We start from the raw sequence: 19598 nt of genomic DNA, 5'->3' as shown, positions 1-19598 counted from the left end.
TTGTGTGACATTTCTTAACAGTTTTTAGAGGATGGGGTTGAATCTGAATTACACAAATTTTTGAAAGCTGTACTATTTGCAAAACTCACTTTGTTAAAACAAACATTTTCGCTAAATAAGTTTTCTTCACCTATTTTCCGCTTTATATTTTTGAATCTTGCAGCATTTTATGAGGTCAAGCCTTGAGAATTAAAATCACAAATATTCTGATCATATGTTTCAAGTCTTTACAGCTTTACTTTTTCACTGATGGGTTCAGTCTGCTCAGTTCGGCAATCTGGATGCAGTTCTTTTAAGGCAGATATCACTGAGAAAAGTATTAGCTAATTTAGCTGCAGTGTAATAGGATAGGCTATTGTTGGATAATGGAATATTATACCAACTGGATTATTCGGGGCAACAAATATCTTCAGTTACAGGATTTTATCCAGTCCATGTAAACAGATTCACCATTTAAAAGCCTTTGCTGACATACAGAGCTTCAAAATTATGAATTACTCTGTGTTAACACAACCAATAGGACATCGTAGAGAGGAAAGAGTGGAGAGGTGATGAGACGATGAGAGAAGAAAAAGATGAGCATGCAGAGGAGGGGATGAGAGAGGAGATGTAATGATGCAAGTACCCGAGATAAGTGACTCCCATCTGAGGTTGGCAGGCCCTGAACGCACACACTGGCACACAAACCTACAAACCATCCCACTGTGTAGAGCCCCTGTGCCACATGATAAATGCTCGCTCTTTTCTCAGCTTGTTTACAACACTGGCACTTTTCAATTAGCTGGGCAAATGGACACACACACACAAATATACACACACATAATAACATGCTGACAAAGAGTCAGGGCACACAATAGCACCACAAACACAGTGGAAGTCTATTTTTTAGAAGAGAAAGCTATCAGCTGAGGATACAAACAACAGAGGCAATAGAGCAAATGAGCTGCTGGAAACAAATGAACACACAAATTCACCAAAAATCAGCCAAGTAAGGCCCACACAGAAATCTGTGTGTGTGTGTGTGTGTGTGTGTGTGTGTGTGTGTGTGTGTGTGTGTGTGTGTGTGTGTGTGTGTGTGTGTGTGTGTGTGTAAATTCAATTCAATTCCACTTATATAGCACCAAATCACAAGTGTTGCCTCAAGGGCCTTCATATTGGAGGGTAAAGACCCGGCAATATTAGAGAGAAAATCCCAACAATCAGATAATCCCCTATGAGCAAGTTCTTGGTGACAGAGGGAAGAAAAAACTCCCTTTTAACAAGAAAAAAAACCTCCAGCAGAACAAGGCTCAGGGTGGGGCAGCAATCTGCCGTGACCAGTTAAGCTGAGGGGAAAGAGAAACAATCTCACAAATTCAAACTCATATGCACAAACGCTCCCGGGTCCTTCTGTTAGTCTTTGTCAAAAGATTCTTGTCTGGAGAATAAAAAGTCACACCATCCTGCAAATCTCTGAATCTCAGATTACTTTTTAATATCCTGAAATTGCATATAAATATAATTCAACATTTGCATATCATTCTTATATAAACATTTATTTGTTTATGTGCACGTATGCATGCATGTATGTGTGTGTCATTTATGGCCAAACGGTGACTTGAAAAAGTTAAACATATGTAGACATATTGATGATTGAGACAGTTAGGCATAGGATATAAAGAAAGAGCTTGGTTGCCACAGCACATGGCGTGACATGATGCACAAAAAGAAAAAAAAAAAGCTTTGTAATGATTTAAGGAAATTGGCTTGTTATCCAGCTGCCATTTTTTGGTACTGGGCCGTTCTTTCCTTTGTGCCTTTGTCATTGTCATTGAACAGAACACAGGGCACTCCACACAAAGCCACTGGTATGCATCAGTGTGTACACAATGCTGTGAGCAAAATGCACTGAACAAAGACACAAAATTAGACACATTTAATTGCTTGAAAGTGAATCTTGCACAGTGGGATCAAAGACTCCCTGCTAAGTGTCATCGTCAGGTAATACGAGATTCCTGCAACTCTCCCAATGAAGAGTGCAGGCTGCCCTAAAAGGAAAAAATGAGTGGACCCTAAAACTGGACGTGCTGCATAGCTGTACAGTGTTTTATTTGTTATGCCAATTTTAACATAGGCACGTAATGTTATTATCTGAATGATCCTACTACAGTTCACTTGTTCTTAACTTCCTAATATTATGGACTAAGATTTGAATTACAGAAATTTTAGAGAAGACATACCAAGGACTTTTATTAGAATGTGCTTTTCTACCCCGGAACATCATGAATATAAATGTAGATATGATCCTAACAATAAAACAGTAATTAATGAAAGAGCAATTCATTCTCTCAAATCATGATTCTTTTTTTTTTTAGTCTTTTGTGATAACACACTACGTTTGTTTTTGGGTAGCAGAGCCGTGCAAAGTGGTTCTCACAAAAGGCATCAGACATACACCATTCATTTTTATTTCTTTTCCGCTCCTCTCAGTTCCATTCCTCTCCTGCTGCGTCTCTAATCTAGTGCAACCACCACCCCCACCACCCATTTCCTTTCTCCCTGCTCTTCTTGCATTCTCATCCATTTAAAAATGTATGTTTGTACAGCTGTGGTGATGCTGGCTGGTTACCAATTTTAAATTTACATTGACCTGGTTTTAAAATTGCATTTCCTTACCTATTTATTAAGAATAAATAGTGGATGTTTTTGCAATATTAAATTGAGTTTAAAAAAAAACTAACAAAAAAATAATTTTCATATTGGTACAGTATCAATATTAATTACAGCACTGTGCAAAAGCCTTCAGCCAGCCTTTGTTTCTTTATATTTTGCTTTGAAAGAGTCGGGAAGGGGGGGGGGGGGGGGGGGGGGGTCACAACAGCTGTCTAGGCTTTCTGTTGTAGTTTTTCTTAGGACAATGACTGCTTTTTAGCTCATTTTCATCCAATGCTTTGTTTATTTATTGATTGATGAGACATTTTGGTGGGTATAAAACAGTATTTTTGCACCAACAAGGTGATTCCCAAAGAGCTACTAACCAATAAAGAAGTCACATGCCTAAAAAATCTACAGCAGATGAACAGTATCTGAAAGTTTGAATGTCCTTATGTAATAGTAAGAAATCCAATTTGCCAATATCTATGGAGGAGGTCGGTAGAGAGGTGCAACAGTGAGAGTCTGCAGCCATCTTTGAAACAAAGTGGAGGCTCTGTCAGGGTTTGGGGCGGCATTTCGGCCAGTGTTGTTGGGGATCTTGTCAAAATTGACGGAATCCTGAATGCAGAAAAGTACCATCAGATATTGATCCAATGTGTAATACCATCTGGAAACGGTCTGATTGCCAACAGCTTCATTGTTCAGCATGACAATGATCTCAAACACAATGTCATTGCAGTAAAAGCGTATCTGAATAGAAACACACAAACACACGCACACACTATTCCTAAAGACCACACACACACACACACACACACACACACACACACACACACACACACACACTTGAACACTATCAGTCATGGATTGGCCTCCCTGAAGCCTGGAACTCATCATTACTAAAGCAGTGTAGAATCATCTTGACCAACACAACAAAACATAACAAAAGACAGCCAACGTCCAAATAACACCATTGAATATCTTTCAAGGAGCCTGGTGAACGATTCCTGAAGACTACTTCAAGAAATTAAGAAATCTCGTCTAAGATAATTCAGGCTGTTTTAAAGAATAAAGGTGGTCATAGCAAATACTGACTTTCAGCCTTGTTAGAATTGTAAATACTCTGTTTTTACCTTATATGCTGTATTTCCATGCACATACTTCAGAACTATACTGCTACTTCTATCAGCAGTCAGATCATCACTAACACTAAACACCATTTCTATTGGCACCCATACATGACAATGCCATAACATTGCCTCTACCTTGTTTGACAGATAATGTGGTATGCCTTGGTATGCGGTATGAACTGTTCTTTTTCTTCTCTATATATTTCTCTTCCCCACACTCTGGTACAATCTGTCCAACAAAAAAAAAAAAAAAAAGAGAGGTAAAATGGCGGTAAAGCCAAACAGCTTTATTAAACTGCTTGAATTGAAGTTAAAAGTCTGCACTTCAACAGCATCTTGACTGTTTGATTTACAGTCCACTGTGGTGGTGTACAGAGGCATTGTACGAATACTAATGGGCCTGACTACAACCATGGAAGGAGGTTGTACCTTTGCTGTAATATTCTCAGGAATTAAATATACCCTCAGCTCCTTCTATGAATGCATGAATGCACATGCACAAACATAAATGCATACAATAATGGACAGAAAGCAATCAAGTGAGCCAAGCACATAAGAGAGAAGGAGGGACCAAGAGAAATGTTGTTCTTGGCAGCTACTCGAAGCTTCCATTCATGACACAGTAAAATATTAAATGTGGTGAAGCTTTTTTGATAATAATCTGAGTTTATATATTGTAGCATAGTAGCATACAGAGACAGCAATGATATCTGAATGTCACTTGGAGTGGAGAAGTTAGTCAGAAAAAAAGAGGACAAGTAGTCAGAACTGAGGAGATTGCACTACCGGAAGGCAGCATTGCAGACCTTAACCATTCCCACTCAGAGTCACACTAATGGGCAATTTAGAATCACCAATTAACCTAACCCCACGAGCTGCAAGGCTTTGGACTGTGGGAGGAAGCCAGAGTACCTGGAAAGAACCCACGCAGACACAGGGAGAACATGCAAACTCCACCCAGAAAGGTCCCAGCCAGATGGTGGATTCAAACCCAGGACCTTCTTGCTGTCAGGCGACAGTGCTAACTACTGTGCCACCATGGTGCCCCCGGCCTGGAAGTCCCAAGGTCAAAATGGGATACGCTCCCAAGGGTGGTCGAGAATGACCAAGATAAGATCATGTGAGACAATATGGCGGACGTTAGCTGGGGTGGGGGCGTCACAGGCCTAGTAATCTTGTCTCAGAAAATGCTGAAAACACTGGCTTTATTTTCATAATTCACCTTTGGAATATTGAATGTGTAAAAAAAAAAAAAAACCCTTAAAAAAAAATCAATAAATGTCATCTTCCTATCACATTTATTTTTTGATCAGAAACACACATTACTCAGTGATAGAAGAACTAATTTCATCCTGAAAAACTCACTTTGGACTTTGACCCTACCTGTAACATTTCTTGTCATTTAATAAGGTTGCTCTGTTAAAAAAAAACGATGGCAACGGCCCCAAAATCTGACAGGGTGTATTATTTATATTAACTGATGTCTCCTTCATCTGCCCAGAAACCAACATCATATTCTATGTCAGTCACCTGTGTGATATTTACAGCAGGTAATATTTATTTAGACAGCATAAAACTCCAATGTGATGCTGTGTGTATACTGGACTAGAATGTTGTTATAATTATTTTTGCCAGATTCAACAAAACACATTCCTGTTTTGCTGCTTCTTTGTGATTGTTCTTAAAAATATCTAGCACCCAACTAAATCCGCGTACCTCAGCCTTTAAAATGATGTGAATCTGCTCATATTTATGCTTATTCTTTCCTCTTTTTTTTTTCAGCTGGAGTGGTGGATGTACTCACAGAAACAAAAGTGTGTTTTAATAATTCAGTCACCACATTCCAAAGTAAGAATGAATTTTCTGCATATTATGTGCACTCAAACATGAATTTTGGCCAGTAAACATCAAAGCACCGTGTCTTAGAAAGACATAAACCTTAAAATCACAGATTTTAATTAAGATTTTGGGACTTATAATTTGTATTAGGGTGCGATTTTCAAGAAAAGAGAGCATATATATATATTTTTTTCATAAAACGTACCTTTTTGCATCGCGAGTCTGATTTTAAAATTAAATGTCTAACTGATTCAACCCACTAATAACTTGCATTAAAGTTAAATTAATTGCACGCTCCTTTTCTTCAACAGTACTCCTTCAAAGTCATTAGCTTTTTTTCTGCCCTCCTGTGTGCCCGCCTGTGATTGGGCTTAAGTAAAAGTGTAAATTCAAACATGAGGATCAGAGAGTCATGACTGATAATGAGAAGGGCAAATGCTGTATATTCCTGCTGTAATCTCCTTTTCCTGCTGTATCCACATGTCATATTCTGTGTGTATATATAATGCCTTTGTACACACTTCCCTCCTACTCCTCATATTTGTATGATGAAGCCAATCCTGCTCTGATACAGTGACCTACATTCATGATCCTTTGGGAAAGTTATTTTTTTCCCACTTCATGAATAGAAGAAAAAATAAAAACTCAAAGACAGACAGTCTCACCGACTCACTTAAACAAATATATGAATGCTGAAACTGAGAATGAGAGCTTTGTTTGAACCTGAACTCTCTCTCATCATGTGAGGACATATATCTCTTCCACCCGTTATTATCCCAGGGTATCGAATACTGCCATTCTGTGACATACTACTAGCTTCAGAGAGATGTGCAAAAAGGTGCCCTTTGGTATTGATGCCATCATCCACTGGCCACTGTATTATTTGACACAGAGAAATAATGGTTCCCCTTTTCAACAAACTCCAAATGTGGACTGCCTTTTATAGAGCCAGTCCACATTTGGAAGCCGGCGAGATGGCCGTGGAGTACGGGTTTGTCAGCTAGGAGACTGAGATTCATGTTTCACCTACTTATTAGTTTTGTTTGTACTTGTTGAGCTTTAGGCAGCAAAAACTACTTGGATCAAAAAGAAAGTGTTTAGTGTAACATTTTGCAGTAAAGCAGTAATGGAACACATTGCTGTACTAAATTCAGTAATCACATAACAATTACAAGTACATCATTACTTACATTGTAAAGGTTCTTCAGTTGTCTGAATGACAGGCTCTTCAACTTCTGAGTAAAGACGTGGACTTTAACTTTTATTGCAAAAAAAGTACAAGAATATGATTATGAAGTGCAAGGTGTGCACATGCTAGAAACAGCCACTGATAACATGACAGACTTTTTGCAAGCATCTGCAAAGACAATGTGCTAACACAGAGCTACAATAAAGAAAGATATTGTGTGTCGTCATTAGGATAGGGATTTGTGTTAGTGAGGGCCTTTAGCTTTTAACTGGTAAGTAGGCCATGTCACAGAGTAATGTAAAATAATGTAATGAGTAGTGTAACACATTACTTCTCTATGGAGTAAAATACATAACGTAATGCTTTACTTTTTTTTTTTTTTTAGGAAAGTAATGAGTGATATGCAATACATTGCTTATTTTTTAGTAACAACCCAGACAGTGTTCCCTGCAAACATCCATTTATGACAAGCTGGGAGATACTGACTCTTTTCGCTATTGCCATAACCAAGGGTTATGGTCCAGACAATGAAAGAACACCACCTGAATATTTGAGAAATGCCAGTGGCTTTGACAAAACAGGAGTATTTGGTGACCTGGGTGTGAGCTGTCCACACAGTCACATTGTGCGGTGACTTTGGCTTATAGGGACAAAAACCAAGTTATTAGTAATATAAACCAATAAATGTAATTTTATAGTGACATTCTAAAGCAGAAGGGCTCTGCGTGTGTGTACTTGTTCAGTCATACAGACCTGAAGCTTCCTATATATCATGACACAGACACACAAACAATGCCTAAAGATTGAGCTCTAAAAATATCCCAAACACAGCAAAACAAGAAGAAAATAAGGAAATTGCAAGCAGAAGGCAGGGTTTAAATACATCACCACTTCAATAAGGAGAGATCATTTGGAACAACTGAACATGATTTATTAAGATAGATTCATTAATTTCTCTGACAGTTAGACTCCAGTGACATGAAGATGGAGGCTTGCATGAAAAGATGGGGAGGAGGTGGGTTGCACGAATGAGAGCCTGCAAGGGAGAATGATAGAACAGCACTGATATTAAAACCACACTGAGCGGAGGCTGACTGGCTCAAAGAAAGTGGGCAAGAAGCTGATTGGACTAGTGTAATGACATCAGAATTGAGTCTGACAGCATGGAAAAAAGTAATGATGTAAAGAACAGACTAGCAGACGAACACATAGGAAAGCAGGCAGATTAGTGATTACAGATCTTCCTTATTGAACTTAAGCATAAGCTTCATTTGTACTGGGCTATGAGTGGTGACTGAAAGATGGACAGACAGATAGATAGAAGAGTAAGACTGACTTCGTGCAAGAGTAGTACAAATTGCATTAATAAGTAATTTGTACACTAGGAATCTGAATCTGTACACTAGAAATCTAGAATAGAATAGAACATTATACAGGATGTACAATTAGACTGGAGGGCCACTCCTGTTCAGTGCCATGCAATAGAAAGTCACTTTCTAAAATAAAAATATAATAATCTAATATAATCTAAAAATATACAGAAAATAAAACAGTATGTATAAAATATACAGAAAATAAAATGTATAAAAATATATACATTGTAAAAAATAAAATAAGTGTATACGTATAATAATCTGAATCTCAAAGACAGCTGCAAGAAAATTTAACACATATATGTGTGTGTGTGTGGTTATGTCCTAAGTATTATGTCCTAACAGATGTGTTCACCTGTCACAGCAAGAAGAGTTATTAGAGTTTTATAGAATGGTAGGAATGATTTCCTGAAATGTTCTTTATGGCAGCGAGGTTCAATCAGACTGATTGAACCTCGCTGCCATAAAGAACCTACTGAACTTACAGAGAATAAAAGCAAGACAGACTCAGATGGTGCTTCAGGTGACATGACTTTATTTTCATATGTTAACAAAGTTCAACTGTAACACTGAAGAAAAACAGCACCATTTCAAATGGAAGGATCGTCAGACTACAAACTGAGAATTGTGGCCTACAAACTATAATCTTTTAAAGTGTTTATTTCTCTCAACTGCTCTTCATACATTGAGGCCCAAATCTGCATTACTAATTCATACAATGACTTAGACTATTTTATAAACACTGTAACCTTACATTTCCATTCGTCTATCCTTGGTGAATTATATAAGATACTGTTTAATTGTCATACGCACAATAATAGCACAATGCACAGTGAAATGTTTTTTGTACCTGCAGCCAATAGTAAATCGTAAAAATATATATATATATATATATAAAATAAGTAATTCACACTTCACGGCACATAAGATAAAAATATATAACTATATAAAAGGTAAAAATATAAAATTCTGGTCAGTGATATTTACATGAGGGCATGTTATTACAGTTGTGTCAATAAGTCCATGGTATAGTCCAAATAGAACAGGATAGAACAGAATAACTTACATTGTGCATAACAGTCCAGTTTAAGGCTCAGAACTGACGGATGGCCTGTGGATAAAAACTCTTCTGCAGCCTTCTAGTCTTAGTCTTCAGGCAGCGGTAAAGCCAGCCTGATGGAAGCTGGGAGGAGAGTGTCTGGGGTGGCTGGGCTGTTAACCCTTAACCCTTTTTAGGGCAAGTAACTATTTTTGGTAATTTCCACACACTTTATATATGACACCAATCCTGTGCCTCAGTGAGGTTAAGTAGCATGTGGACTTGAAGAATGTGGTCATGAAGAAAATGGCCTAATGTTGTTTAAAGTTTAATATGTATGTATCCTGAGACCCGAGATCCTGTTTGCGATGGATTTTTAATTTCTTCTAGATATTTGTGATTAGATGGACCTGATATGTATATAAACTAAGCTTCCTCTTTTAACAGGAAGTTGTATTTTGTTACATGGTTGTTACATAATTTTATGGGAAAAAAAAATGTCCTCAGATGTAGACAATGGGATTATTTTATAGCATAACACAACAAAAATAACATGACTTAAAGTATAAAACACTATTGAGCAGAATGAAGTATAAGGTGCAGCAAAGCCAAAATGTAATGTCCCCATATGTGGACGCAGGGTCTCGGGAAGTTCTAAAAAGCAATCTTGTAATGAATCTTGTAACTCCACTGACCTTGATTATATACATGAAAATTAAACATTTTGAAAAATGTCACAAAAATAATTGAGTCTTGTTGTGTCCTCCAATAACACTCTAAGGTTGACATTTTGAATTAAGTATTTCAGTGAGGGTACTGTAAAGGGTTAACCTGCACTACTTGGTGTAAATGTCCTGCAGGTTGGGAAGGGGGGTTCTGATGGTCTGTCTAGCAGAACGAGCCACCCTTTTAAGGGCCAAGAAGGCCTGTTTGGTGCAGCGTTCCATCCAGGTGGTGATGCTCTCAATGGTGCAAGTGTAAAAGTTCCCGAGCACCTTGAGTGGGAGCTTGCCGTAGAGATGCCGTCTGGCCTTCGTCACAGTGGTGTTAATGTGATGAGTCCAGGACAGGTCCTGTGAGATGATCACTCCCAGATAGTTGAAAGTGTCCACTCTTTCCACCTCAGCATCCCTGATGAGAAGTGGATGGTAGATGGTAGTCTTCCTGTTGAAGTCCACAATTGGTTCCTTTAACTCCAATAGATATGTTCTTTCACTGCTCACTTAATTTTTAAAATGCCCTGTGTGTTACTATCTTTACTCTTTGAAGAATATTTTTCGATGAGTGCCTAACCTGTCATTATCCTCCTCACCCCATGTGCAAATCAGAATATATTACCAGCTAAGCCTTGGTTAAAAGCCTCTGATGAACTCTGAGATATGCTGATGTGGCACTTCAGTGAGGAACAAAGTGGTTTGTGTCGCTTTAATGGGTAGAATGAGGTATACTCATTCATATCTAAAACTGATTTATTCTCATGTCTAAAGGATTAAGATAAAAGGGGAAGGAGGGTGGCGTAAAAGATGTACACTATTAACATTAGCATTATTCACAACTCAGATGACACCAGTTCCTCACAGCTGTTTTACCACACAACAGCTATTTAAAAACAGCTGCATACAGATATAATACAGTACCTGATTTGAGAGTTAAGATTAGCTCCAGCAACCCTGAGGAGCTTGATGCATTACAATTCATGAATATCTGTCTTAGCCAAGCGACCCTGAATTACATAAATGGAAGCAGATGGATTGATGGATGGATGGATTTCATTTTGTGTCCACTAATCAACAAAAGGGAAACATTAATAAAAAAAAATATTAAAATATTATTATGATTAATAATAATAATAATAATAATAATAATACATTTTATTTGTAAGCACCTTTCATGACACCCAAGGACACTTTACAGGGGTTAGAACAAAACAAATCACATAAAGCCCAAACAGAAACTAAAGTGACCAAAGGAACTAAAGCGAGTATGCAATCTTGAACAGGTAAGTTTTGAGTCGTGATTTGAAAACATGAAGAGAGTCAATATTGCAAATGTCAGGTGGGAGAGAGTTCCACAGCTGGTGAGCAGAACGGGAGGAAGCTCTGTTCCCCATGGTACTGAGGCGGGCAGAGGGCATAGTAAGGCGGATGGAAGAGGAAGACCCGAGGACGCGGGAGGAGGTGGTGATGTGAAGAAGATTGGCTAGATAAGGAGGGGCAAGGTAGTGGATGGCCTTGAATGCATACAGGAGGATTTTGAAATTAATTCTGAATTTAACTAGGAGCCAGTGTCATGGCAACATTTTTATTGTAGAATAAAGACTGACTCTGTTGTCATATCAGTTTACAATGGAGTTGAAAGTTAACTGCTCAGTGATAACATCTCAGCCACCATTCTCTTCTGCACCCCATGCAGTTCGGGTTTCGCCAGCATCATTCCACAGAGACGGCAAATTGTGTCCTTATAGAAACAGTGAAATCCCTGCTCGATAAAACCACCTGTGTTGGTGCAGTCTTTCTAGATTTAAAGAAGGCATTTGATACAGTGGACCATCAGGTCCTTCTGTCCAAACTGACTTATTTTAACTTTGCCGAAGATGCATTAGCTTGGTTTCAATCTTATTTATCCAACAGGAGACAGTCTGTGTCTGTCAGGGGCACAATGTCGTCATACCTTGACTGTCCAGCAGGGGTTCCCCAGGGCTCTATTTTGGGACCAGTTCTGTTTTCTTTGTATATAAATGATTTGCCAAATGTGTGTCAAAGTGTCCACTTCCAAATGTACGCTGATGATGCTGTTATTTTTACACCTGCCAAAAGTCCACAGGAAGCATCTTCAATCCTCACATTAGCGATGGAGAATATACAACACTGGCTCCTTCAGTCCTCCTTACTGCTGAATAAGAAAAAAACAGTTACAATGATGTTTACAAAAAAACCTATAAAACTGGAGCGGTCTAGTGTGTTCCTGGGGGGCGAAGAGCTTGATCTTGTGCAGGATTTCAGGTACCTTGGGGTCACACTGGATCCCACACTGTCTTTTAAAAAACATATAAAACTTACAGCAAGCATAATTAAATTTAATTTAAATAACTTCAAACAAATTAGACCATCAATGACAATTATTTCAGCTAAGGTTTTTCTACATTCAATGATATTATCACATATAGATTATTGCATTACATCTTGGTCACTCACTGGAGATACGTTCTTAAAACCAATAGAAATATTATTTAAAAAGGCTATAAAAATCCTTGATCAAAAGCCCTTATCATATCATCAGTGTAATATTTTGGAAAAATACAACATGCTCAATTTTGAAAATTTTATTAAATTTAAAAATAGCTGCTTGATCTATAAAGTTCTTCATGGACTAGCTCCAGTTCCACTTTCAACATACATTAAATCAAGAACTGACCGAGGTTTTGGCATCAGAGCCTCTTCCAGAGGAGACCTTGAGATCCCCCGTAGAAAAACAACCTTTGGACAAACGGTTCTGTCAGTCAGAGGGGGTCATTTCTGGAATACTGTACCGACTAACATCAGAGAATGCTCCACTTACAGTACTTTTAAAAAGCACCTTAAGCAGTTCATTAAAAGTTCCCAGACATGTTCGCACTTTCACTAATTTTTTTTTTTTTTTTTTTTTTCTCCTTTTTTCTTTTTCCATTTGTATATTGTTTTAATGTTTGTCAATGTGTTGTCTTTTACTACTATTGTATATTCATGATGTTTTCTGTTGTTTGTCCTTCTGCCTAGGGACTACAGATGCAAATTAGCAAATATGCTATAATCTGGCTCATTTACAATCTGTACTAAGTATTGATTGTTTTATTAATGTGCATTGTCCCAAATAAAATAAAATTAAATTATAGTAGCTTTAGTTCAATACAAATAACCTCCTTAGCTTGTGTTTCAAATCACTGCGTGGATAACATGTTTATGTATCACATGCATAGTTACAAGGTTACAACGTATAAAGTTCTGATATATATGCTCCCATCCAAATGAAATCTTTTTCAGGAAAGGCCTTGGATATTTCAGCAAGACAATGCTAAACCACATACTTCCCCATGGCTTTGTTATAGAGGAGTCTAGTGCTGAATTGGCCTGCAGTCCAAACCAGTTGAAAAATATCTGGGACACTGTGAAACAAAAAAAACACAACAAAGAAGGCCTAGGACTGTTGAGGAACTAGAATCCTATATCAGTCAACAATGGGACAACATTGCTTTCCTACAAGTCCAGCAACTGAACTCAGTTTATGGATTGTTGTTAAAAGAAGACCAGTTGCTATACAGTGGTAAAAATTTATAGAACACAGTGGAGGCCAGTGGTGTTGGGATCTTGTCAGAATTGATGGAATCATGAACATAGTTCATGAATTTGATCTGCCATGCAATTCTATCTAGAAACCATCTGATTAACAGTGGTTTCATTTTTCAAACACTGATCCCAAACAAACTGTCAATGTGGGAAAGCATGCCTTTTTTTTCCTGCAATAAATACTATCAGTCATGGATTGGCCACCTTGGAGGAACAGATCATCATTACTGAAGCAGTTCAATTACTGAAGCAGTGTGGGATCATCTTGACAGAGAACACAACAAAAGGCAGCCAACATCTAAAGAAAACCTTTGGGTTGTCTTTTAAGAAGCTTGGAGAACTATTCCTGATGACTACTTAACCCTGTAAAGACTGGACCATGAAATAACTCCCAGACAATTTTGACAGTGTTGACCATAACATTTTATTACAGAGATTAGAGCATGCCATAGGTATTAAAGGTACTGCACTGCAGTGGTTTGAATCATATTTATCTAAAACACTCCAATTTGTTCATGTGAATGGGGAGTCTTCTTCACACACTAAGATTAATTATGGAGTTCCACAGGGTTGTGCGCTAGGACCAATTTTTTTTACATTATACATGCTTCCCTAGGGCAGTATTATTAGAAAGCATTATATAAATTTTCATTGTTATGCAGATGATACTCAGCTCTATCTATCCATGAAGCCAGATGACATCAATTAGTTAAACTGCAGGAATGTCTTGAAGACTTTAAGGCCTGGATGAAATCTAATTCCCTGCTTCTAAATTCAGATAAAACTGAAATTCTTATTCTGGATGGCATTACTTTGGCCTCCAGTAACACTGTGAGAAATCTTGGAGTCATTTTTGACCAGGATATGTCCTTCAATGCACATATTAAACCAATATGTAGGACGGCTTTTTTGCATTTGCACAATATTTCTCAAATTAGAAACATCCTTTCTCAGAGTGATGCTGAAAAGCTAATTCATGCATTTATTAGTTCTAGGGTGGACTATTGTAATTCGTTATTATCAGGCTGTCCTAAAAGCTTCCTGAAAAGCCTTCAGCTGATCCAAAATGCTGCAGCTAGAGTACTGACAGGGACTAGAAAGAGAGAGCAGATTTCTCCCATATGGGCTTCTCTTCACTGGCTCCCTGTTAAATCCAGAATAGAATATAAAACCCTTTTCCTCACACACATGGTCTTGAATAATCAGGCCCCATCTTAGCTCAAAGACCTCATAGTACCGTATCACCCCAATAGAGCACTTTGCTCTCAGACTGCTGGCTTACTTGTGGTTCCTAGGATACTTAAGAGTAGAATGGGAGGCAGAGCCTTCAGCTTTCAGGCCCCTCTTCTGTGGAACCAGCTCTCAGTTTGGATTCAGGAGACAGGCACCCTCTATTTTTAAGATTAGGCTTAAAACTTTCCTTTTTGATAAAGCTTATAGTTAGGGCTGGATCAGGTGACCCTGAACCATCCCTTAGTTATACTGCTATAGGCCTAGTCTGCTGGAGGGGTTCCCATGATGTGCTGTTTCTTTTCATTCACCTCTTTTTACTCTGTTTATACTCCACTCTGCATTTAATCATTAGTTATTATTAATCTCTGTCTCTCTTCCACAGCATGTCTTTTGTCCTGTCTCTCTCCCCTCAGCCCCAACCAGTCGCGGCAGATGACTGCCCCTCCCTGAGCCTGGTTCTGCTGGAGGTTTCTTCCTGTTAAAAGGGAGTTTTTCCTTCCCACTGTGCCCACAAGTGCTGCTCATAGGGGGTCATTTTGACTGTTGGGTTTTCTCTGTATTATTGTAGGGTCTTTACCTACAATAGAAAGTGCCTTGAGGTGACTGTTTGCTGTGATTTGGCGCTATCCAAATAAAAATGAATTGAATTGAATTGAAAATTATATTTTTATTTATTTATGTATTTATTTTGTACATGTGGTATTTATTGAACTTTCTGATAAATAAAAAATAAATATTAATTTGCGTATATGCGTGCAAATTAATTTTTTTTTTTTACAATTTATTTCTTAAAAAATTTATTGTGCAATTTATTTAGGTTTTTCTGGGGCAAAAAATGTAACTGATGACATAGAACTCTCAAAATCACAAAAACTCACGTATCAAATATGATATACTTGACATTAAAGGGTTAAAGAAATTACAAGCTTGCCTGAGAGAGGTCAGACTGTTGACTTTGAAGCTTGATCAGAATTTCATTAAATATTTTATTTCCGTATATGTTTGCACACGTTTCAATAAATTGCTGCACCCATTTCCCATTCTTCTCCAAGCAACATATAAAGATATGATTGGTGTACTGTCTATAGTCATCTTATGTGTGCCTTAAAAATCAAGAGCTGAAGAAAAGGTTGGACAACTTATTTTATCAACCTTATGCTCCTTGGGCCATGCTTCTTGATTCAAACCATGTTATTTGTAGGGCTAGGTAGGTCACCTTCACTTACAGTAGTTTCCACGCATTTATTCAGATTAGATCCCCACGTGACAAGAGTGAGGAGTCTGTTTGAAGAACAGTGGCTTCTCCACAACAAGAAAATTTGTGCATTTCGATAAAACATGGTTCCAAAATGGAAAACTGGGTTTATTCACTTTAGATGCTCTCGTGATGCAAGTATGACAACATCTGAATGAACCTCACTCCCAGTGTGAAACTGAATTTGTTAAGTTTGAGTCTGCAGACTGCAGAAGTTCAAGAATAAGCAACATAATATGTAGTCTAATTTAATAGACAGGTAGTTGGCATGTGATGCTCATAGCTGTAATAGCTGGTGACCTAGAACCACATTAAGTATAGTATTAAAGAAAACCTGTCTCTTGGTAATATGTAGAAATGTTATTTTTTGCAATTTAAATACCCAGAAGTTGTCATTTTTAAAATGCATTAATCAGAGCCCAACTTATAAGTGCTTAAGTCTACTGAGGCCTAGAGGTAAAAAATTAATGTGTTTAAAAATTCAATTTCATTTCACTCTTGACAGAAGTTTGACCTAAACTCAAATTTCTACACACACACACAAGCAGAGAAGTTAAATATATTAGGATAATTTATTATTTCAGTTACTGACATTTTAATAATCTATGGAAATTTGCCCTATTGTTCTTTTTGAAAAAATCACTGTGGGTGTATTTTGTGATGAATAAGCTGGTGAGACAGAAACTTGCTCTCAAAGCTGCCTTTTAAGGTCAGATCCTCAAAAAAAAAAAAAAAAAGAGAAAAACCTTTTACATGTCACGATAAAACTAAAATGTCAGCTGTAAACGGTTCCAAACAGCAGGTAGTTGGCACATATTTAAATCATTCTTGAACAGAAAGCCCAAGTCATGAGATTATTGTTAAAGATATACTGAGTAGTATTTAACTAGTTGATCACCAACCATCTTGTGGCTACAGCCATTTCAGCAATGGTCGTGTAGTGTGGAGGTCTATTTGGACTAAATGTCTCCAACCTCCATTGAAATGTTGTTGAAGTTCTCCCAGAGGTGGGAACTGAAGATCTCAAAGACTCAAGCCTCTGCCAGACCCTCCCAGCACACCCTCACTATCTGTTTGAGCACACCAGGCCTGTCTAACATCCTCTCCTGCCACCTGAAACAACTTGCCACCAAATAGTGATCAACTGATAAACCCAGCTCCTCTCTTCACCCAAATGTCCAAGACATGTGGCTGCTGCTGATACGGTTACAAAATTGATCATTGACCTGCAGCCTGGATATCCTGGCGCCAAGTGAACTTATAGAGACCCGTAAACTTGAATATGGTGTTTGTTACGGACAAACTGGAATTAGCACAGAAGTCCAATAATAAAACACCACTCGACTTCAGATCAGGCCGGCCTCTGGTCTCATTGTCATTGCCCTTGTTAATGTTCCAAGTTGCCCAGTTCTCATGGTCCTGGATCTAGGACCCAGTGTCTGCTGTTTTGTTTTTGTTTGATTCTTGGTTTATTATGGATGTTGCAGTTTTAGTACTTTTTGTATTCTCTGGAGCTTGAAAAAGGCGACTGGACTTCTTTTTGTTTCTTGAAGACGTTTCACCTCTCATCCGAAAGGCTTCTTCAGTTCTCAACCAAATGGTGGAGAGACCCAGGTATTTAAACCCCTGTGGGCGTAGTCCCCTGGAGGTGGTTATGACCCTCTATTGATCATGTGCTTGAACACATGTGCCCAGGTGTGAAGGGGGCGTGGGTCATATTTAATCAGTGGTTTCAGTTGAAACCAATTTAGGACTCCGCTCCATTGTTTCCTGTGGCCTATTGAGGTCACTGGAACAAAGGTGTGAATGGGGGTTGAGACGTCTGGGAAGGGAGCTCAGGACAGCACTGTAAGCGGGGGAAAGTTGGTGACGTAATCCACCTCCTCTGTTCAATGATGGTTGTTCACAGTGGACATAGATGGCTTCTTTCACTCCTCTTTCAAACCATCTGTTTTCCCTGTCCAAAATGTGAACATTGGCATCCTCAAAAGAGTGCCCTTTTTCCTTCAGATGCAGATGTACTGCTGAATCTTGTCCTGTCGAGGTGGCTCTTCTATGTTGTGCCATTCGTTTGTGAAGAGGCTGTTTGGTTTCACCAATGTAGAGGTCTGAGCACTCTTCACTGCACTGAACAGCATACACTACATCGCTGATCTTGTGTTTGGCAGGTTTGTCCTTGGGATGAACCAGTTTTTGTCTTAGGGTGTGACTTGGTTTGAAGTATACTGAGATGTCATGCTTGGAGAAAATTCTTCTGAGTTTCTCTGACAAGCCCGACACATATGGGATGACAATGTTGTTCCTCTTGTCCTTCCCATTCTCTGTAGTTTGTGTTTGGCCTTCATTCCTGTGCATCTTAGCTGATTTGATGAAGGCCCAGTTGGGGTAACCGCATGTTTTGAGGGCTTTCTTAATGTGTGTGTGTTCCTTATGCTTCCCTTCTGCCTTAGAGGGAACACTTTCCGCATGGTGTTGTAGGGTCCTGATCACCCCAAGTTTGTGTTCCAGAGGGTGGTGGGAGTCAAAGAGGAGATACTGGTCTGTGTGTGTGGGCTTCCAGTAAACTTCAATGTTGAGGCTTCCATCTTCCTCGATAAGCACCGCACAGTCCAGGAATGGTAACTTGTTATCTCTGGTGTCCTCCCTGGTAAAACGTATGTATTTATCCACTGAGTTGATGTGACGAGTGAAGGCTTCTACTTCATGGGTTTTGATTTTGACCCAGGTGTCATCTACATATCTGTACCAGTGGCTAGGTGCCATCCCTTTGAAAGAACCAAGAGCTTTACTTTCCACTTCCTCCATGTAAAGGTTGGCTACAATGGGAGACACTGGGGAGCCCATGGCACATCCATGCTTCTGTCTGTAGAATCCATCATTGTATTTAAAATATGTTGTGGTAAGGCAGAGATCTAAAAGTGCACAAATCTGATCTGGGGTGAGGCTGGTTCTGTTCAGTAGGGAATCGTCTTCCTGTAGTCGTCTTCTGACGGTCTCCACTGCCTCAGTTGTGGGTATGCAAGTGAAAAGTGAAACCACATCAAAGGACACCATGGTTTCATCTGGATCCAGTACAAGATTCTGGACCTTGTTAGTAAAATCTGTAGAGTTTTCAATGTGGTGGGGTGTGATGCCAACAAGCGGTGATAAGATGGTGGCGAGGTGTTTGGAAATGTTGTAGGTGACCGAGTTTATACTGCTGATAATGGGTCGAAGTGGGACTCCTTCTTTGTGGATCTTTGGGAGTCCATAAATGCATGGAGTGGCTTCTCCAGGGTACAGGCGGTAGTAAGTGGGGCGGTCAATGGCTTTTTCCTTTTCAAGTTGTTGCAGGCAGCAAACAACTTTTTTCTTGTAGTTGCTTGTGGGATCACGTCTCAAGACCTCATAAGTATTGTTGTCACTGAGGAGTGTAGTAATTTTGTTGTGGTAATCCGATGAATTCAGCACAACCGTGCACCTCCCCTTGTCGGCTGGCAGTATGGTGATGTTTTGATCCTTGCTTAGGGCTGTGATGGCCTTCTTCTCCTGAATGGTGAGGTTGGATGGAGGAAGTCTTGCACTGGAGAGAGTGGCTGAAACTT

Source organism: Archocentrus centrarchus, chromosome 15, assembly GCF_007364275.1.
Source record: "Archocentrus centrarchus isolate MPI-CPG fArcCen1 chromosome 15, fArcCen1, whole genome shotgun sequence".
Classification (NCBI taxonomy): domain Eukaryota; kingdom Metazoa; phylum Chordata; class Actinopteri; order Cichliformes; family Cichlidae; genus Archocentrus; species Archocentrus centrarchus.
Note: the sequence above shows the minus strand (reverse complement) of the source record.